General features: G+C 36.7%; 1 protein-coding gene across 4 annotated transcripts in view; it reads left to right on the forward strand.

The window, feature by feature from the left end:
* The window catches only part of NXT2 (nuclear transport factor 2 like export factor 2), a 73,137-nt gene that overhangs the window by 13,897 nt on the left and 39,597 nt on the right, over positions 1–19,643 (forward strand). Inside the window, exon 3 of one of the 4 annotated variants that reach the window (XM_054838983.1) lies at positions 9,724–10,174. The exons of the other annotated variants lie outside the window; for them this stretch is intronic. The gene's annotated coding sequence lies outside the window, so the exon portion shown is untranslated. The remainder of the gene's footprint in view (positions 1–9,723; positions 10,175–19,643) is intronic. 4 annotated transcript variants of the gene reach the window in all.

The following is a 19,643-nucleotide window of genomic DNA, read 5'->3' on the forward strand; positions in this document are numbered from 1 at the left end:
GAATGTGATGTAAAATTCACCATTGTTGATACACCATTTGAGAACCACACTGTAGTCCAGAAATTATTCTTGTTTTTATTAGATTGAATTTGATTTTTCTTGTTTTTCCAAAGCTTCTTTGAAACCCAGAGGATTTAATTTCTATTGATGATTAGTGCTCTTACTGATGTAGCTATCAACCCCATCTTTTAAACAAAAAAAACCCAGAGACAAATTTGGGACATAGATATTTTTAAGTAACATTGAGATTGCTGCAGATAAAAGGGAAAGTGAATTTCTGAAACTTTGGAAAATAAAAATTGCGTGGAAATTTTCAATATAAAATCTTTTTCTCTATTCCTGTTTATTTTGCTCCTATTGATTAAGTCAAAAACGCCTTTATCTCCATCCAGAAAACTCCTGTTCCTGCTTGGTTGAGAAACACATCCTCCACTGTTTCATCACATTTCTCTGTCTTGAACTACCATAGGAAATCAAGGCAGATTCCTGAAAGAGGAGATCATTAATATTTCTTTGAAGATAATACTGTTTACATCCTCTACACAGTATTTGCTATATTATCTGCTGTATTTCCTGCTGATGTGAGTAACTCAAAAGACTGTGAGCGAAATACAGTGTATAATTAACCATTGCTGGAGTTGTTTTATTTTTACTCCTTTGTAGATATTAGTGGGATAATGAAAACACTTTTTCAGTCGCTGCCAGAGCAAATGCCTTATTATCAGATCCAAGAGACATTCTGCCATCTCAGTGTTTCTAGGTCTAAAAAGCACTCACCTCAGAGGAATTATCTTTTAATTATACAAGACTCAGAATGTCTGTGATCTGGCAAAGCCACTATCTCTGGAAATTACCCACATCTTCATGAACCAGTGTTACACTTCTTAACAGAAGTGCCAAAAGAAACTATAATGTATAGTTTACAAAGTCTGCAAACTAGTATGTTGGTATGTAGCAATAAGATTTAAATATCATTACTGAAGTTAATTAACATTATTATTGGTTGTAAATCTGAAGATTTAAAAAACAGAACAGTGCTTCATAATATTTTTTAGGGCTAGTATGACAAATACATCTGCAATCAGGTATCATTTCCTGACTCCTCAGGTGCTTTCTGAAAAGATAGTGTAATACACTGTTTATAATAGGTTGTTGGATTATGGTCGCGCTTAAGTCACTTAAACTATCTTTGCCTCTGCTTACTTATGTGGAAAAACAGTATTTTTACAGAGGTTTTGACTTGTTTCCAAATTTTTGGAGTGAAGGAAGTTGCTATATAGGAGGAGAAATGTTACTTTGAGTGGGATTTGGTTTATTCGTAGAAAATCTTTTTTCTTCTGTTTCATGGGAGAGCTGACAGAGATTAGTTTTCACATGAATACCAGATAATATTCTGCAACAACATCATATCATCATGATATTTTAAAAATAATTATGTGTTGGAATAATGAGTAAGTACAGATAACAAGATTCCTGAAAGCTGCTCACATTTGCATGGGCAAAGTTAAAATACGTGTTTAATTGTATTCATTCTCAGACTTCTAAGCAAATACTACATTTCTTAGGTAAACATGCTTGATTTTTTTATCCAGCTGTAAATTAAAATCCATATTTTTACTGTTCGCATAGTTAATAAAATTACTCTCCTTCTTGTGTCTGCAGTCCATTATAAAAATACGTCCACTAGAGCTGCGTGAAATGGCACTGAGTGGTACAAGCGCTGCTATTTTGGGAGTGAGTACAGCCTAAAATGGGAGGCTAGGATGGAGTTATAGGCTTGTGCATGGTAGTGAATTTGCCTTCTGCAAGCTATAGAAAGAGAACTCTATCTTACAGATTTAAGAGCAAAAAGGGAGGCAAAGTTGTGCTTTCATTGCAAAAGAATTACTTATAGTATGTCAGAGAATATGAGTGTACTTCATTCCCCCTTCTCTGAGACTAATTCTGTTCTTAGCTTCATAATAAATCTAGAGCAGCTTCATAGACAGTGAGACCGCTTAATAAAGATAAGAAAGATTTTACAATTTATGCTAAATTTTTTGTGTCTTGAAAATTTGTGTTTCTGTCAGTTTGTCACCTGCCTTATCTCTGAACTTTGGTGCCTTCGCACAAATACAATCCTGTATGTTTTTCTAGGATCATATTTGTGAAATGATTCCCTGATTAATGTTACAGGAAATATTTCTGAATATTGTTTGACAAGCTACAACTGGTTAGGATATCAAAGAATTGAAAGCTGGTGATGTCTAAAGTTGCTTTGCTAAAACTCAGATATAAATCTGCTCAAAACTGAAGAACAGGTGACAAAGATTGTAACTTTTCAATTCCAGATACAGTAGGGAAAGCCTCCCCTGTTGAACCTCTGATAAGAACCGAATTTACACAAGCATCTTCTAAAAGTTTTTACACCCATGGATGTTTATATGCAGTCTGAATTTGCTTGTCTGAATTCTCATGCAAAAAATTGGTGCACTTTATTTCCATAGCGGTTGATAAATGTTTGGACTCGTTGTTAAATCTATAGAATGCTAAAAGAATTGGTTATGATCGGTCTGCACAAATTGAAATGTTTGTGCATATGTACCAATCAATGTATGAAAAATACTAAGATGAAATTAGTGAAAGTAGCATTTTTAAGATGACTTAGATATTTAGAATTATAAAAAGGAAAGATAGTAGAGTTTTGGGTAAGTGGCCTTCATTTTTCTGTGTTCCTGTGGATTTAGGATTTCACTTGAAGGCAATAAAAGGTGCTAGAACCTGCCTATACAAGCAGAAGCAAGTAAGAGTGCCAAGATGTAACACATTTCTCTAAATTTTAAAGGATCTAATGGAGCTATTCTTTTTGATTGCCAGAAAGGGTAAGAATTTGGCCCTTTGGCAGTGTCTTTAATGAGAGAGACTCCTCTTGTGTACGTTACCTGACCGAAAGGTGGTATTAGGGCACTGTTGAGTCAACACAACTGTTCTGGCTTGTTTTTTAAATATTTGCAGGGAGTTCACAGATGATTAGCTGACAACCAAGAATGAGACTCTAGAAATGTATTGTTTAAGAGAATCCTAAGCTTTTGACTCATACACAAGAACAAGGTTCTATAAGAATAATAGAGGGGCACTGAGTTCGTGACTCAGTATATTGGGCTGGAATGCAGCCAGCTGTAGTCACGGAACAACAGTAGCACGCTCCAGAAGTTGACTGCTTTCTGTGACTTTGTAAAATATTTCACAATTTACAAAAGCAATTGAATCTAGAAACACAATTTCTTAAAAAAAAAAAGTAAAAAAAGAGAGTCTCTTTTTTATGAACTAAAAATTGCACATTTCCACCAAGGCATCTACATGTGGCCCATCTCCACTAGCTGTGTGACACAGAGATAAAGCCACAAGAAAGATGCTCCAGAGAAGGGAAATAACAACAGCTATTACAGGTTATATTGCTTCACAGTTGGACAGAGCTGAGCATGCAGCTCACTCCCAAGACAATCTAGAAGTCCCTTTAGCAGAGTACTTGAAATCCCTACATTTTTGTTGCCAATCCAGCGATGTAGGTTTGATATGGAGCTGCACTCAAACTGTTCACAAATCATATGTGACTCAAGAGCTATATATATGTGGGTAATAATGTCTTACAAACACGGACCTTCAATGCTCAGGCCTATAGTGTATTAGAACAAAACGCAAGTGGATAATTTTTTTTGTTGTTAATATCCATCCTTTTAGGGACAAAGCCTGCCCCGTCATTTGCTAGTTAAAAGTCCATAGTACACAGTCTAGTGTTAGTGATGCATATACTCCTAGACATAAATAATTTCTGAACTTTTTTCCAATCTTTTATGAATTGTGAAAATATGTTAACAATATGTAAGAATGCCATTGTAAGCTTTCTGGGACAGTTTATTTAGGCAAAGCTGCAAGTGAATGTTTTTCTAATCTTCTGTAGACAATAAATACAAAGAGTTACAAAAGCAACTAAAATAAATACAAACTAAACGGTAAACTAAACTAAGATCAATATAAATAATTAAACAGATAAAGAATCTTGATTTCTAATTTTCTTTTAGATACTATGCAAATATTGACAAACCTAATGTATTACCAATTACTTTTCCGACAGTCCATCAGCTGTATCTGTTCACAAAGTAAGGTAGTTGTAAATTCCAGAAGGAGAATGTGTCTATGGCTAAAATACTTAAGAAGAGTGTTTTAGTGAAGTTACTACACATCTGGATGAATAATATTTGTACCTCCAACGTGCTGGAGTACTGCATAGAGCAAACAATGATTCATTTTCTTCTAATACACCTTTTCTTAAATAGGATGATTCATATCAATAGTTCCTTGGAGGAATGCATCATATTTTTCTTTGTTACCAAAACAGACTGCAAGAGCCAACAGAGTATCTTTTCCGTTTTTCTTAAAGACAGACCTCTGTAGGAGTTCTTGTTGAATAGAATACACAAATGAAAGCTGACAAAAATTTAGTGCAGGTCTGATTTAGATTCTTAGCTGACATAAATGCCATTTGATTTTATTTTTTTTTTTCAATAAAGGCATGCTACTGATTCAAGGATAACAGATTCTGTGAGTTAGAATGAAAAAACCCAACACCATCTTACAAGTGCAGGCTGGGATTTAAGGAACAGAAGCGCTAAGAACCTTTTGTTTGTCTCTTAATGTCCTACCACAGTTAAAGTAACAATCAAATTGCTCAATGCCTTATGCTAGTTGTTACAAGACAAAATGGAGTGTTCTCCAGGGGCTAGATGAGAAAGTGGGTCTGTGATTCCTTTCACTTTTACTCTGGAAATATGATGTATGGGAAAAACATACCTTGTGTTCATTTCTGTATCTAGATTTGAACACCATCAGGTCCGTAATCTCAGTTCACAGAGTAAGTGGGGGTTTTTTTTTATGGCAAGATGTAATGCTCCTGTCAGTTATCTTTCCGAACTTGAGAGTAATTTTTGCTTTGAGTTATTACTGATAATTCTGCCCAGTATGCAAATCCTTCTTCTACAAATAATAAACTGTTGTTAACAAAAAAAGCACCAGATCACTCTAAAAATGAAGGAAAACTTGTTTTAAAATATTAGTTTGCTGAATATGTACTTTGTCTCCTGTTTATACTCTCAATCTTTCCCTATACAATTCTCTACAAATAATCATGGAGTAATACTAACCTTGAAAAGATGTGTTACGGGAAAGGAATCAGGAACAGATGACTGAGAGTGCATAATTAGAAGAAGTATTTTTTCGCAAAAGAGGCCACTGTGATATCTAGTCAAAAAAATAAATACATGTTTGTCAAGCAAGGCTAGCCTTGGGTTTCACAGACTTGATGGCCAGAAGATTCTCTGTTGATATAGCAGCAGAGATTACCTACTTTGTAAGTACTGGAGTTGTAAGACACAAGCAAACAGTTTAATTTCTATAGCAGGAATTTGGAGATAGGATGTCAAAACTTTTAGTCAATCCCATGACACAAAAGAGATTGGGAATGTAGGGGTAGAAGCTCACGGGCAGGGACACTAACATTTTTGGCACAAGCTAATAATAAATAAGTCTAGCTGTGACATTAGGCTGCCCCTCAGCTGGTACACATCACAGCTCGGCTTTTCTTAAAAAAGCAGTTGGTAGTCTTAGTGGAGAAGCCTAATACTGGGTGGATTTAAAGCCTTTCTCTGCCTTCTTGCCTACAGAAATATCTCCTCTGAAGGACTTTAGGTTATTTTGGAAAGGTGACTTGAGAAGCTAACATGGTGGTTATGCTTGCCATGCCTGATCTGTGAGTAAACAGAGGTTCTCAAGGATGTTTACATGGTGCTATGCAGTGCAGAGATAGCTAGGTCCTGAAAGCAGTACGTTAACAGGGCACTCTGCTCAGGTTTACTAGGTCAACAGCCTTTGCAAAATAGCTAATACAGCTACTCTGCCCAACGTTGTGCTGTGTAAACATTTCCTATAACCTCCAGTTCAAATATAGCATAGGTAGTGGCAGGTATTTCTGCAGTGCCCTGTGTTGTACTCCAGGCAAATCTTTGGTTTCAGAAAATCTTAATTAAGTATTAATATGTTGTTATTAGATAAAAACCCATGATAGTAAACTGCCCGGCATTCCTGAGTTATTGTTATAATGGATGATTTGAGTCATCTTAAACAAGGGTAGGGTTCTATTTGGTGAATTGCCTAACTGACTTCCCTGACACCCCAGCTAGACTGCTTTTGACACCTGAACTAACCCTATGAGACAGGTTTGAGTATTTCCATGATATATTTCAGCCTGCAGGTCAGAGATACCCTGTCCTTTTACTGTGCTCTGATTTTATTAAACTACATGCCTTGTAACTGAGCAAAATAGGATAAAACATATAGAAATATTCTAATTAACTTATGCATGTTCATGTTAAGCTTTTTCTAATATTTTTTGTTTAATTCTCTTACCCTGAATGACTTCCTGCACTCTGTCTTCAGTAGCTAGAATTGTTTTTTGTAAACTAATACGGCATTTTGGCAGTTCTCTAATCAGCCACCTAACATTCAAGTGCAATGTGCTGACTTATGTAAGATCCCAGCTGCTAACTGATGTGCAATAGTTATGGCTAAATGAAAGTCTGTCTTGGAAATCTGTCTTTGTGATATGCAAGAGGAAGTATGCATAATGTTTCCCTCTCTTAGGATAATGCTGCTACGTTGAAAACTGTACCAGGCAAATAAATAGAAACTACTTTAAAGGTGGAGTGAGTTCACACAGTAATAAATATTATATATTCAGGAAAAGTCAACTTTTGTCACAAATTTATTGGAATCTTTAAAGAAGTCACTGAGCGGGTGAATGAGGAAAAAAACAGTTGATACAGTCTACTTTTATTTGTAAATGCTAATTAAAAAAATCACACGTCAAAGGCTCCCATGCAAGTTAAACTGCCAGAGGTTAAGAGGGGAGATCCTCACTTGGGTTAATAAGTGGTTAAAGGATGGAGGAAGACTCAACGACCAGTTTTCACAGTGGGTTTTTAGCTGTAAGAGTATGTAGCTCAGTGCAGTCTAGCCACCTGATTATTTATTCAGTTTTTTGAGTAAGTTTCACAGTAGGTATCTTCTTTATTTGTACTACTATGGTAAGAGTCTCAATGAAGAGTATATAGTGTAATATCAAAAGAATGCAAATTAATAATAACTTTATTAAACAATATTTGAGATCAAAAGAAAGCTGTAAGTTTTTTAAGACCAACATTCCATTGAAAATAGCTGATACAGGTTTCTATTACTGTTTCCAAAATAAAAATTATTGTGATTACATGTTGATTGATTTGGAATCCCGCGTCCACAACAGGAGAAATTTTGACTAACTAAATTCCTAAATTTACTGCAAGGATTGAAAAAAAGACTCTAGTTTTATTTTAATATGCAGTTGCCTTAGGTCTTCAGAAAATGTATCAAAATAGAGGAGATAATCCACGGAGGTAGGGAAATTGGTAAGCAGCCAGCTCCAGAACCAACACAAGTGGGTACCAATAGACAGGCAATACAAGCAGTCAGTGGCAAGCCAGCTTCTGCTGGTGCCGTACAACTAGACTATAGAAGCATAACATCAATGAAATTTTTAAAAATATCCAAAAAGCTGACTGGCTAACCAATGTATGTTCTCTCTCCTGTGTTTTCCAACATCTTTTCACAGTTCATTTACTCATTAATGTAAAAATAATGGGATATAGAAGATGGCACATGACTAAAATATTGTTGGCATTCATATAAAACCATCCTGATTAAAATTTTTATTCTTTCCTGCATACTGTGGGTTATACCTGCAATTGTGTGAATGGATCTAGTTCTCTTGATTTTTTTTAAGAATTGACTCGCCTCGATTTGAACACAGCATGTCTTTGGGAGAGAAATCTAGATGGCTGTAAGCCTGCTAGCGCTAAATCAATAGTCCCCCATGTATTTTGACATATCCTCTTCTGAAGTGTAATATGGGACATACCAATAGTAATGGATTGCTTGCCAAAGCATTTTAACAATTTTTGTCATCCATTTTATAGTTCTGTGATCACATTTTCTCACATTAAAAACTAGATCATGTTTGCAGGTCATCAATTTATTTGTATGCCATTCTACTCATTCATAGTTAATATTCAGACTTCAACTATTGGATTTGCTTGTGTGATCTGAAAGTGGCATTGAAATTAATCTGGTCTGAAAAGAAAAAAAAGCATTTCTCCAACATTTGCTGAAGTGTCTTTAAGTGCATTACTAAGCCAAATGGTTAAGATTAAGGCATTTCCTTCTGTACAAGAACTTGCAAGGCAATCCATGCAGTACTAATTTACCAAACTAGCCAAAATACTACCTTACGTTTACTGACTGTTTTACAGAAAAAATCCTTCAAATGTACAAAATGTTACAAAAGGTGTTTTCACTGATAAGCAGGCCAAGAGAAACACCCAGAGTGCGTGTTGCTGGGTATTTGTGCGTGCCGTCCGGCACACAGCCAGAGTTAGGTTATCCCCAGCAGCGGGGCAATATAGCGTTTGGTATTCAACCATTATCATCCTAAAGCTAGATGTGTGCTCATTAAAAATGATTGAGATTACTTTGTGGCCGTTCTTTCCGGATTCCAGCCCAGCTCTTCAGTGTTGTAGCGTGTCTGCGTGTGGGAGAGGTGAAGTCGGGTGGGGAAAGCGGGACTTGCGTGATTTCCCTTTAACTTTGGCATTGTAAACACAGCTCAGTTCTGCATACTGATTTCTGCAGGCAGCCAATGTCAACACTGACATTTTCAATCTCTTTCTTTTATGTCACATTAGTGGAAAGTGACCTGTTGTGTTTGTGGAAGCTCTGGAATCCCGCAGGAGAAGGATCACTCAGCACCATGGCAGGCTGCCAAGTACAACTTGTTCTGAAACACAGTGGTGCTGGCTGAGAACTTGCATTATCAACTGAAACGCGATGTGGGCTTAGCAGGAGATAGGTTAGACTGTTGATGAGCTGAGGAGTTATGACCAGCATACCCTCCAGGGTACATTGCACCTCTGCTGCCTGGCTCTTCCCTTTTCCTTCTCCTTTCTACTTACATGTTCTCTCGTGCTCTTCTTGGAGGTGGCCACTACAGAATTCAAAATTACGCCCTGTTCTAGCACTGTAGTGCATTCAGCATCTGTTGTGTATACTGGGAATGGAGGGCCTTCGTTTATGAGGAATAGTTTCTTACACTGCTAAATTGTTCCAAAGTTGTGTTTTGTTCCAATGATAACAAATGCTAAAAGTGTAAGATACTAATTTAAGTTTTAATTTTATGTCTCGTATCCTTTCTCTTTGGCCTGTTTTATGAAGGCAGAAAGTCCTAATATCATCTTATACTCTAATAAGAATACGATAATAAATCCATCTAATCAATTGCAATTGATAAAATAGTTTAGCCAGTAGGAAAGGGAAGTAGCTTAAATAAGTGTCTTGCAGATGGAAAAGACATAATGTGTGCTAAAAATACAAATGTGTTTGTATTGTTCCAAGAATTCCTGATTCACAAGAACAAACTGAGAGCAGACTAGGATTTACATCAGGAGGTCTGGAGTACTAGTAGGAAAGGAGGTACTTCAACGCACCAAAAAAAAGTGCTTACTGCAGAAAGATGATCTAAAACCGTCAGGCAGATTAGAGTCATCTGATCTTTGTCCAAAGCTCTAAAACTTCTCATGGGCTTACTTTTACTTTTATCTTCAGTCCTCAAACCTGGGAGAAAAAAACGGGACTGTATCTGCAGAACATAGACTTTTCTCCCAGAACGGGCAGTGAGACTCTTGCACCCTGTACCTCCGTGCTGCCTGGGAACAACACAGAGTGGTGGCAGCGTGGAACAATGTAAACCCTCTCTATATGGTTGCACCGGGAGTCTGAGCTATATAGAGCTTGGCAGGCTTCAGCGGCAAGAGAGTGGAGCTTCCGCTGCTTTCCCCTGTCCCTCCGGGGAAGAGTTGGTGACTTACGAAACACTCTGAGGGACCCTCATCATCTCCTGCGGTCTCTGGTGCTGCAAGACCAGGGCTCCAGTGAGCCCATAGAAGAGGAAGACGGCAGCTGCGGCAGAGGGCAGCGACAAAGAGCTGAGTATATGTTGATAACGGTGTCTACGTGTAAAATAAATGAGTACGTACACTAGAATAAATTGGGCGAGGTAAGCAGATGGCTAAAATACCTGGAGTTGAACAAATCTATATTAAAAATCAATATAAAATAGAAGTACTGAACATGTGTAGTAGACTTGCAGAGGAAATAGAATGAGTATTTGTGTAATATGCAAATAGATGTGGTTTATACATATTTATGCATAATATAACCTTCAGGGCCCAGACAGAAGAGAGGAAAGGCCTAATCTGAAAAGAATGAGGCAGGTTGGTATGCCATTTTAAGGAAGAACTGATGGCCTCAGAATTGTTTGAAACAATTTTTACAGATTTTGGTTGAATGTCTGACTTAAAGCTTATGGAAATTCATGAGTTTTTTTGCTAAGTGCCATATAGTACTGTTTGTTCACATTAGTGGCAAATACTGGATCGTGAGCTATAGGTTTCAGTTTAAAAAATACCTTCGCATTGTTCAATTCTTCCATACTTTCTTAAATGAGGCAGTAAAAATGATGAAAAGAAGCTGGTAAGCATATTTTTCATACTGCGATTGCATACAGTCTCTGTATGTCATTACGTTACTATATGGATGTGGTACATTCTCTACCGGAGATAACCTTTCTGAGGATGTCTTGTTAATATGAGAAATATTGTCAATGATAGAATATAAAAATAATTCTTTTAAAGATTATCATAATTGTTGCATCCTCATCTGAGTCCTAAATATTTACTCGTATCTGCACATTACTTTATAAAGGCAGGCAATTTGCAGTGTTGGAAACTTCAAAAAATACTGAAGAAGAAAGATGATAATAGACATTTTTAAAAAGAACTAAGCAGCAGAGCAACTGCAGCTGACAAAAGGCTACAGGATTACAAAATTTGTTGTTTAAATTCAAGGACATGAAAGAATCAAAGGTACAGAACACTGAAATAGTAGAAACATTACACTTTATTATTTTTGACCTATTGTGCACGTTTTAACTGGCCACATAAAGTCTGCAGAACCTGCAGCACTGAAGACTATTTTGTAAGGCACATTGTAAATGGGTTGAACTTTGATTTTTCAGGGGACCTGTGGCTAGATATTACATGTTAAGATCTCAAGCAAAGACATTGTATTCATCTGAGATCGTAAGGGTATATTCATTTTGTAGCTTTAAAATCTTGGCCTAATGTGCCCTGCTGAAAATTGAAAGCAGTCAACACATCTTTTGCAAGTGGTTTGTTCCATACTTATCAGAAATCTTATAACAATGCTATGATTTTGTAAACACAATGGAAAATGCAACGTTAATAAAGAATAATTTCAATTTAATATTTTAAAGAATACATTATGAAATTCAGTGTGGAATAAGTTAGAATATAAATTATAATATATAAGAATTCATTTTTATTTTCAAAACAGTCATTAAAATCAAACAATAAAGTACAAAACTAAATCTAGGAATCACAAATCTATTGCGTTTGCAAAAAGCGTGAGCTGACTGACAAAGTTTTAGTGGAGAATGGAATGTACAGAAAACCTTGATTTCTTTAGTTTCATTTGGCAGTGTCACGGATTTAGTTCATTAATTGCAGTCTTCTTAAATCATTAGAATGAGAATTTCTCTCAATCTTCCATGAAGTGTAACACACCCCACTTTGGGTGTTGAGGGAATGTCTGTATAGCTCAAACACACGTACCCCGGATCATGTGCACAGAATCGGACCAACCAAGGGGTTTCTGGAAAATGAAGTTTGAGCAAAAGGAGCACTTCAGGTCTGATTCTGCAGCCACACCCAGCACAGAACTTTCCTCGATGTCACACACGTTTTTATGAGATTTCTTGCCCTACTTTTGCAGACTCTGGAGACCTAGAGAAACATCCAAACTTGCATGTGTTTGGATGAACTAAACCATTTAGTTTCTTAAAGACTCAACTAGAGGAACAGGTTATTTCTGAATTATGGGAAGCTTAGGTCTAAATTCAAATGCTTATGTAACATTGAATTATATCGTGTGTGGATAAAAAAATACCTGTGATAGTGTCCTTAAAGCCAAATTCCCTCATGAACTTAGTTTTAAATGTTGGTTGCCCTTGGGGAGTCATAAAGACACACTGTTGGTAAATGAAGGGAAGTCTCCAGAAACACCCAGATTTACAGAGTCCTCCAGTATGTGCTTGCAGACTTCCATGGCGATGATCAGCAATGTCTCTGCTGCCTGTATCCCGTCCTCCCCAGAGCAGCCTGCATTGCTGCACCATCTTGCCAAAACCCTGGCATTGTATTGTCTACGGTCTGGCAGTTAATGAGGTGACATTTGGAAACAATGCTGATATAATCCAAGAGTCTAGCTAAAGCCCATAGAAATCATTGTATTTTGGGTTAAGCCTGAAACCATTTTGTGTTTCAGTTTCCAACCTGTAAAATGGAAAAAAATACCGCTTTTCTCCCAGATTTCCTTCTATCCTTTTTAGATTGTATGTTTTCTTGGGAAGGTGTATTTGTCAAATATTATCTAGTATATTAACTGCATAGTACCTTTGAAGATTTGAATTCCAATCTCAATTAGGTCTAGACTCTATGGTAATAAAAAATGATTTTACTAGAAGTAAGCTGTAATGTATTTACAAGCTTTGTGCTCTGATCTGTTCAGTGAAATACCAAATTTCAACTCAAACTTTGAGAGTGGTCATAACTGTACTGTGTGATTACTCAATCCACTGTGATGTGCTTATCAGCAATTGTCATTGCAGTTATGTGTACTTGCTTTATTTTTTTAACTGTCTCTTTGATTTTTCTCCAGGCTTGCAGTTCTGTGACCATTTCTGGTTTTGTACCCAAGAGCAAAAGCTAAACAGGAGGAGTCTGATTAAGGATTTAGCATAAAACCTAGTGTCATTAAAAGAAAAAAGCACTTCCCGTGAATCAGAACATTTATGCTATTAAAATGGATAAAAGTACAATAGAATTCACAGATTTACTTCACATTTTTGAAAGAAAAAATTCGGTTCTTTGTAGAGATAATGCCATGGGAACTAAAAAAGAGGCATTTTGTCTTGTTAATCACAAATGTTACTATACAAATTCTTATATCTAATCTACTTGGTACAAAACTGTATTATAATGATTAAATGCTAAAAGCTTTGTTTAAATAACGGTAGGGTCATCTTGCAAGCTCATACCCTCCCACCCCCCAGATGAAAAAGACAGAGATTGAAGTATACAAGCACAGCTCTTATTTGCAAAAAAGGTGAATTTTCAAAACAGATTAAATATATGAGACCCCATCAGCATCATGTTTCTCCAGGTTCCTGCCATCGATACTGTGATCTGGCATGGCATTACTCCAGTTTCACTGGGAATCACCTCTTGTTGAGATCTTGACCTATTAACTGTGCTATGTTGGCTTCATGCTGATACTCATTAACTGAATCCAAATCTCTCCAGCTTGCCAGTATAATGATGTTTAATTCATTATGGCCACACTGCTATGGTTGGAGGGAGCAGTCGTCTTACATATGTACAACTTCATAGCTAGGCTTGTTTATGTTGTAAATTAGTAATTAAACTTAGTTGAATTTCTGAATAATCATCCTTTCAAAATTCAGCCGCTAACTACCTATAGTTGCTCTTAATTCAAAATGTCGACATGTAAATTTAGACATCTCCCTTGCCGATTTTTTCTAAAAATACATTGCCATAAATCACTTTACCAGTCTGTCAAACGAAGAACTGTAATACTTAACTTTTTTCAGCATAATTTGAGAAGCTTAACTAACACTCCACGGTGTTCTTTGTATGACAGGCTTCTATTAGAGGTAAAAGTCTAAAGAAGGAGTTAAGGATGAAACTCTGAGTGATTAAAAAAGCACCTTCATGTGGAAAGGACTGTAAATAAAGTGAGGGCATAAATGAACTTACTCTCATTCCAGTCTTTTAGCTGCAAGGGGCCTCAAGCATACCACATGCTTTTTCACTTTCAGAGGCCCTCTACGTAATACAAATTAAAACCAGGGCATGCCTTTTCTTAGAACCTCTGCCAGACATTTTATTTTCTTAGCTGTCAACTTTAAAATGATGCTTTCCTCTTACTGATGTTTTGATGGAGGTGGAAGAAAAAGAGTGTGCAAGTGAACTCTGATTACTTGAATGAAAAGTGTTAGTCATTTGGACTGTTTCCTTTCTGTCCTGCAGGTTCCTGGCTGACCCTTTTTACATGGAGATGGGGGTGGGGAACAACATCAGTCTAGACAGAAGAGGCCAACAACTAGTTGTCCACTCAGGTTTCAGATTATAAATGAATAGTGTTCAATTTTTCACAGATGTTTGGCAACCACTGTGCTTTCACTCTAATCGCAAGCAGGATTTCTTCTGCCTGAAGAATGCAGTGACCAATAGACGTACATAGGCTCATAGAATAATGATTCCGTCTGCTGTGGTTTAGATTTATCAACTAGAAAACAATAAGTTTTTAAAAGTGAGATCACTAGGATTTATAGTCTTATTAAAGATATTGAATTATTCAGACCTGGCACATCTTTTAAAGTTTGGCGGGTTGAATGTTGGTTTCATGTAGAATGATATTTGTCAGTACATTTGGTCCAGGGATCAACTTAGTCCTTTAAATCTAAAGTTTGACTGTATCTGTAAAGGCTACTCAAAGATTGGGAAAAACATAGAGTTAAAAACTATATGTATGTCCAGCCTACAGATAAAGGAATGTTTTAGTTTTCCCTATGCCACCTAATTTAAAAAATGGTAATCTAAAAACTGAGGCATTAAATACAACACTCTTAATTTCTCTTCAGACACTCAGGGCTTCACAGTTGCCAGTTTCCCCCCTATATTAAAGAAGAACCTAACTTCACAGCTAGATCTTTAAAGACTTTCATCTAGTCTGAACACAGATAAAGGTCCAGGTTGTCTCCATCTTCTCCCAAACTGTAAACCAAAAATAAATTCACTTAATGTTAGCTGAAGTGAAAAAAGGAAAGATAATACAGGTTGAACATTTTTGACTGTTAAAATATCATAGAATTTGCACAGTAGGGTGGTCAACAAAAAATGATGAAAGAATGATGGTAGCAAAATTAGTCCAGTGGCAAACAGGATGGTATATAAAGAAATTATTACAGTTTAAGCCAGCGATAAAGAAGTTTTACTCTCTGTGTAACTACAGGCTGATATTCTTCTGTTACTGAGTGCCCCAATGACTTGTTACAGTTGTTTGTTTAGTTTATACTTCAAAATATACAATGAGAAAATGAGAAGCATATTTACTTCCTGTAAAGTTATCCCAAATGTGAAAGAACCCAACCATCAAAACCTCACTGTGGCCCTCAACAGGAAATCGGTTCTAAGAGATGTGTTGGGCAATACAGACAGAAACATTGCGCTTTAAAGAGGAAGCAGAAAATGTAGGCTGAATAGCAGGAAGAACTTTGTGACAGACACACCTGTTAAATTGTGAAATAGTCTCCCAGAATAAGTGCTGGAAACAGAATCACTTGGACCATTTAGGAGCTGGTGGAAAATACGAGGAAGGGGACCATCACACCTTAGCAGAGCTAAGACCACTTCTTTCTTAAATTATCAGGGACTATCATATATTAATTTGTACAGGAGATATCAGAGTATGCACAGCTCAAGTTTCTAGATACTATCACAATTCGAATAACATGAAAATAGTACTGTCTCACTAACACTTGGAAATGAAAACTAGTGTAAGATATTCAAAGAAGCTCAGAAAACTGCTGTTCACAGTCAGGGTACGTACAGGATAAGAGCAGGTCACTAAGGCATAAACCCAAGTAAACATCTTGGCCTAACTTCTCTCTGTCAGTCATTGCTTGAGAATGTTTGCATTGTAACAGAAAAGAGGAGAGGTTGAGTTAAAGGAGGAGGGTGATTGTGTTACTTTGAGTGACTTTTTTAAATTTTAGAGGATATTCTGAAAGGACAGAAATACCTGAGGAGGATGTGGGTGAGTGGATGCAAAGGACTGATTGGAATTGGAAGAATGTTTTAAAAAAAAAAAAGTCCTAGCACTTATAAAATCAATTTTCTATACTTAATATAATTACCTAGCTGTGATTTGTCAACAAAGGGACAAATACCTGTCTGCTGACCGAAGTTTCTGGGAACACGACTCAAAATACACATTTGGAATGGCAAATGCCTAAAGAATTTTTCAAACAACAGACTAAGAATTATTGTGCTGGAAATTTGTAAATTTTCTTGTGTAATTTTCAGTTATTTAAATTAAGGAAAATCACAGCCTCCACAGATTTTCATGCTGTATACAGACAGAAATCATTAAATAAGCAATTTCTTATGCATAGTTATTCCATTTTCCAACTTAACACATTTGTGCTTCTGAGACTGGGAATGCCATACGTTCCTAGCCAACATGTGGCTGGAAAGGCAACTCGTCCAGCTCATTTGGGGCTGTGTGGGTCTTCTGTAGCTCTCAGCTCCAAGCAGGACTTCCAGAAATGAGGAGAATGGTCCCAGTATACAAAGTTACCTTTTGGAAAAGAACTAAATTATCAAGAGGTCTCTAGCAAAGAGAGGCAAATGATACAAGGGCATCTAGGAGTCCATTTACAATTTTAGATAAGGCAAATTGTTAAGTTACATTAAAAAATAACAGGAGGAATGAGGATGTATTGTGAGGATGGAAAACTCCAGATTCAGAGAATCTAGTGAACTTGCTTTTGAGCTAAGTTTCTTCAGTGTCATAACTTTTATCAGGGGTCTGATCCCATTCCCATACAGTACAGTACAATGTTAAAATGCTGGCTAACTTCATAAAAGCAGAGGCAACGTAATGGTTGGATATAATGTTTGATTAAATGAATATGGCAGAATATATACATTAAGGAGTGGTATAAAGTTAACTTTCTAATTCTGTATTTTTGAACGTATCTAAGTTTACGTTCATCCAGCTGCGATCTGCATTATTCTTCTGCCACTGAATTCGTGCAGCTATGACTCGTATGAAATCTGTCTCTGGTGCCTAACAGCAGTGTCTTTCAAAAAACGCAGTTGTTCACTGATACTATGTGGAGTTGGAGGGAGCGGAGAGTGCTACATCATCTTTCTCAGAAGCACCGACTGTTGGCCTTGTGCGTACTTTTAGAATTGATGTCAAAATAACATCCTGTGAAGTGACAACTTTGTAACACAGAGGAGCAAAACAAAAAAAAAAAAGTGTCTTCTAATGCTGGAGGATCAAGAGTCAGTTTCAAACATACGGTGACATTCATTCATCTTCTGTAACCTATATATTTACTGGAGTTATATTTAAGTTGCCAAGTATAAAAGCAAGGGCAAAGAACTTCCTAGGTAAAACTGTACTGTAAAATCAAAACAACAAGAAACATACAGCTTCAGGCATGGAAGTTTGATTCTTTCTTTGAAGGATGTCTTTCCAGTTCTAATAGAAAATTACAAGCTAGCTATAAATATCAGATCATAATAATTATTATAATAATCAACATAGACAGAAATTGATATTTCTTCTGTGAAATCTAAAATTTCCAAAGAAAGTGTCTGCTTCTCTAGATAATGATGTAACTTTTTAGACAAGTAGCATTCCTATAGAACATTATTCTGTTTCTGTAGAACCCGTTTTTTCAGTCTGTGGTACATTTTTTAGACCTTTTCCGCAAAGGTCCAACTTTTGCTGCTGTCCAGAAGAGGAGCAACAATTTTATTCTATACTCTTTTGGTATTATTCCTTAACAGACCAATTTGGGGAAATCTTTCTGTCCCATTTGAAAGTTACAGACCTCTTCTGAGGTAGTAAAAATTTAATTAATTATTATCATTGCTTCATACTGAACTTTCTCCACTCTGAAAAACTGAGGCAGATAGGTCAACAGAGCTTTCTTAACGCCATTGATTGATCCAGGCAGGATTGGAAATATGAAATTCCTGGTTTTTGCTACTGTACCCAGACCACTAGACCACATATTTTTATGTTACGGAAAATTAAACCCAATTACTTTGCAAGGTTTCTTGATGTGTTGCTTCTCTTACCCCGTTTGCATTGCTTTTTGCTGTGGTAAAGATACAAGATTCAGATTTTAGAGTTAAAACTCAGCATTTAATGAATCTGAAAATTAAAATCTTCTGAAGAATAATACTTTTAATACCCCCAATATTCAGTTTACTGCCAGATCAATCAGCATTTCAGCATGGGATGATATTGTTTTCTTCTGGCAGTAAGCAGCCCACATTATGACTTCACCTCTTAAATTTCCTCAAGAGGTTGGTTTTCACTAGAAGTGCAGTTTTTCCAAGCCATATTCAACTTAACCGTATCATAATTTAGGAATTTAATTTGTTCCATATTCTCGCAACTGCGGCTCTCAGCAGTTGAATGGATGGCACTATATTTTTGAAGCTTGGGAGCACAGAATTTGTTTGCTTAGGCTTTTATAGAATTTAAGAGATTAAAAAAACAAATAATTAATCCACCTCTATATAAGTACTTATGTATATGTGTATGTGTATATATATGTATATAAGTACTTGTATATATGTGCATTTTTTCTTTGAAGGTAACCTGGTTAATTTTTTTTTATTGTATTTGTATTATCATGCAGATGCTGCCCCTAAGAAAACACCATTGCATGAAAAGAATTTCTTGTGTAATATGACATAGGCATAAGCAGCCTATTCCACACTTTTCAGGATAGTTTTCGGGGCTGGAAACATGTCACAAGTTTTCTAGGACAATCAAAGATATGCCCAGAGCTCTGCAGTATGTCAATATTTGTTAGAGCAGGGATGGTGAGTAACCACAAAGGATATAATGGTAGTTCTAGGCTCATATGGAAAGCAGCTGAAGTGCTCTGCATACACGGTGCTTTGATGGAAATGTAGCTAAGAAAGAATTCAGAGGATGGGTGGAGGTGGACACGAAGGAAAGTGAAGTGTCTGTTGAGAGGAAAAGAGGAGCAGAGAACTGGAAAATGGTAAGAATAAGGAAGCTGGAGACTGGAGTGCAAAAATTTAGGAGAACTTGGAGGAGAAAGGGGAATGTAGGAGGAGCTGCACAGGGACTTAGGGGTTATTTCCTCCTGAGGAAGGGGTGTAATAAGCTGCACGAAGTAGCTGCCAAGTTGGGCACATGTCTCAGGGTGGGTAGCGAGCACCAGCTAATGGCTTCAGTGATGCTGCTGCAACTGAAGCTGAGAGATCCAAAGGAGAAAGGCAGTGGAAAAGCCCCCTTGTGTCACCCTCGCGTTCCAGGCTGACAAACTGCGATGCAATATTGGACTGTGTCAGGCCCACGTGAAGAGAGATCACTCCTCAATGAAATACATCCATTTCTGGAGAGCAGTCATGAAATTCAGATTGCATTAAGTGCTGCAGAAGTTGGTTTTGGCAAAGAAATGAGAATGCTACGTCAGACTGAGGCTAATTATATTAGAAGACTGTCTCACAAATTAAATATGGCTCAAACTGACACAAAAAAGCTATGGGAACTTTATTTATGTTAATTGATGGGGTCTTTTTTAT

The sequence above is a fragment of the Grus americana genome, chromosome 12 (genome assembly GCF_028858705.1).
Source record: "Grus americana isolate bGruAme1 chromosome 12, bGruAme1.mat, whole genome shotgun sequence".
Classification (NCBI taxonomy): domain Eukaryota; kingdom Metazoa; phylum Chordata; class Aves; order Gruiformes; family Gruidae; genus Grus; species Grus americana.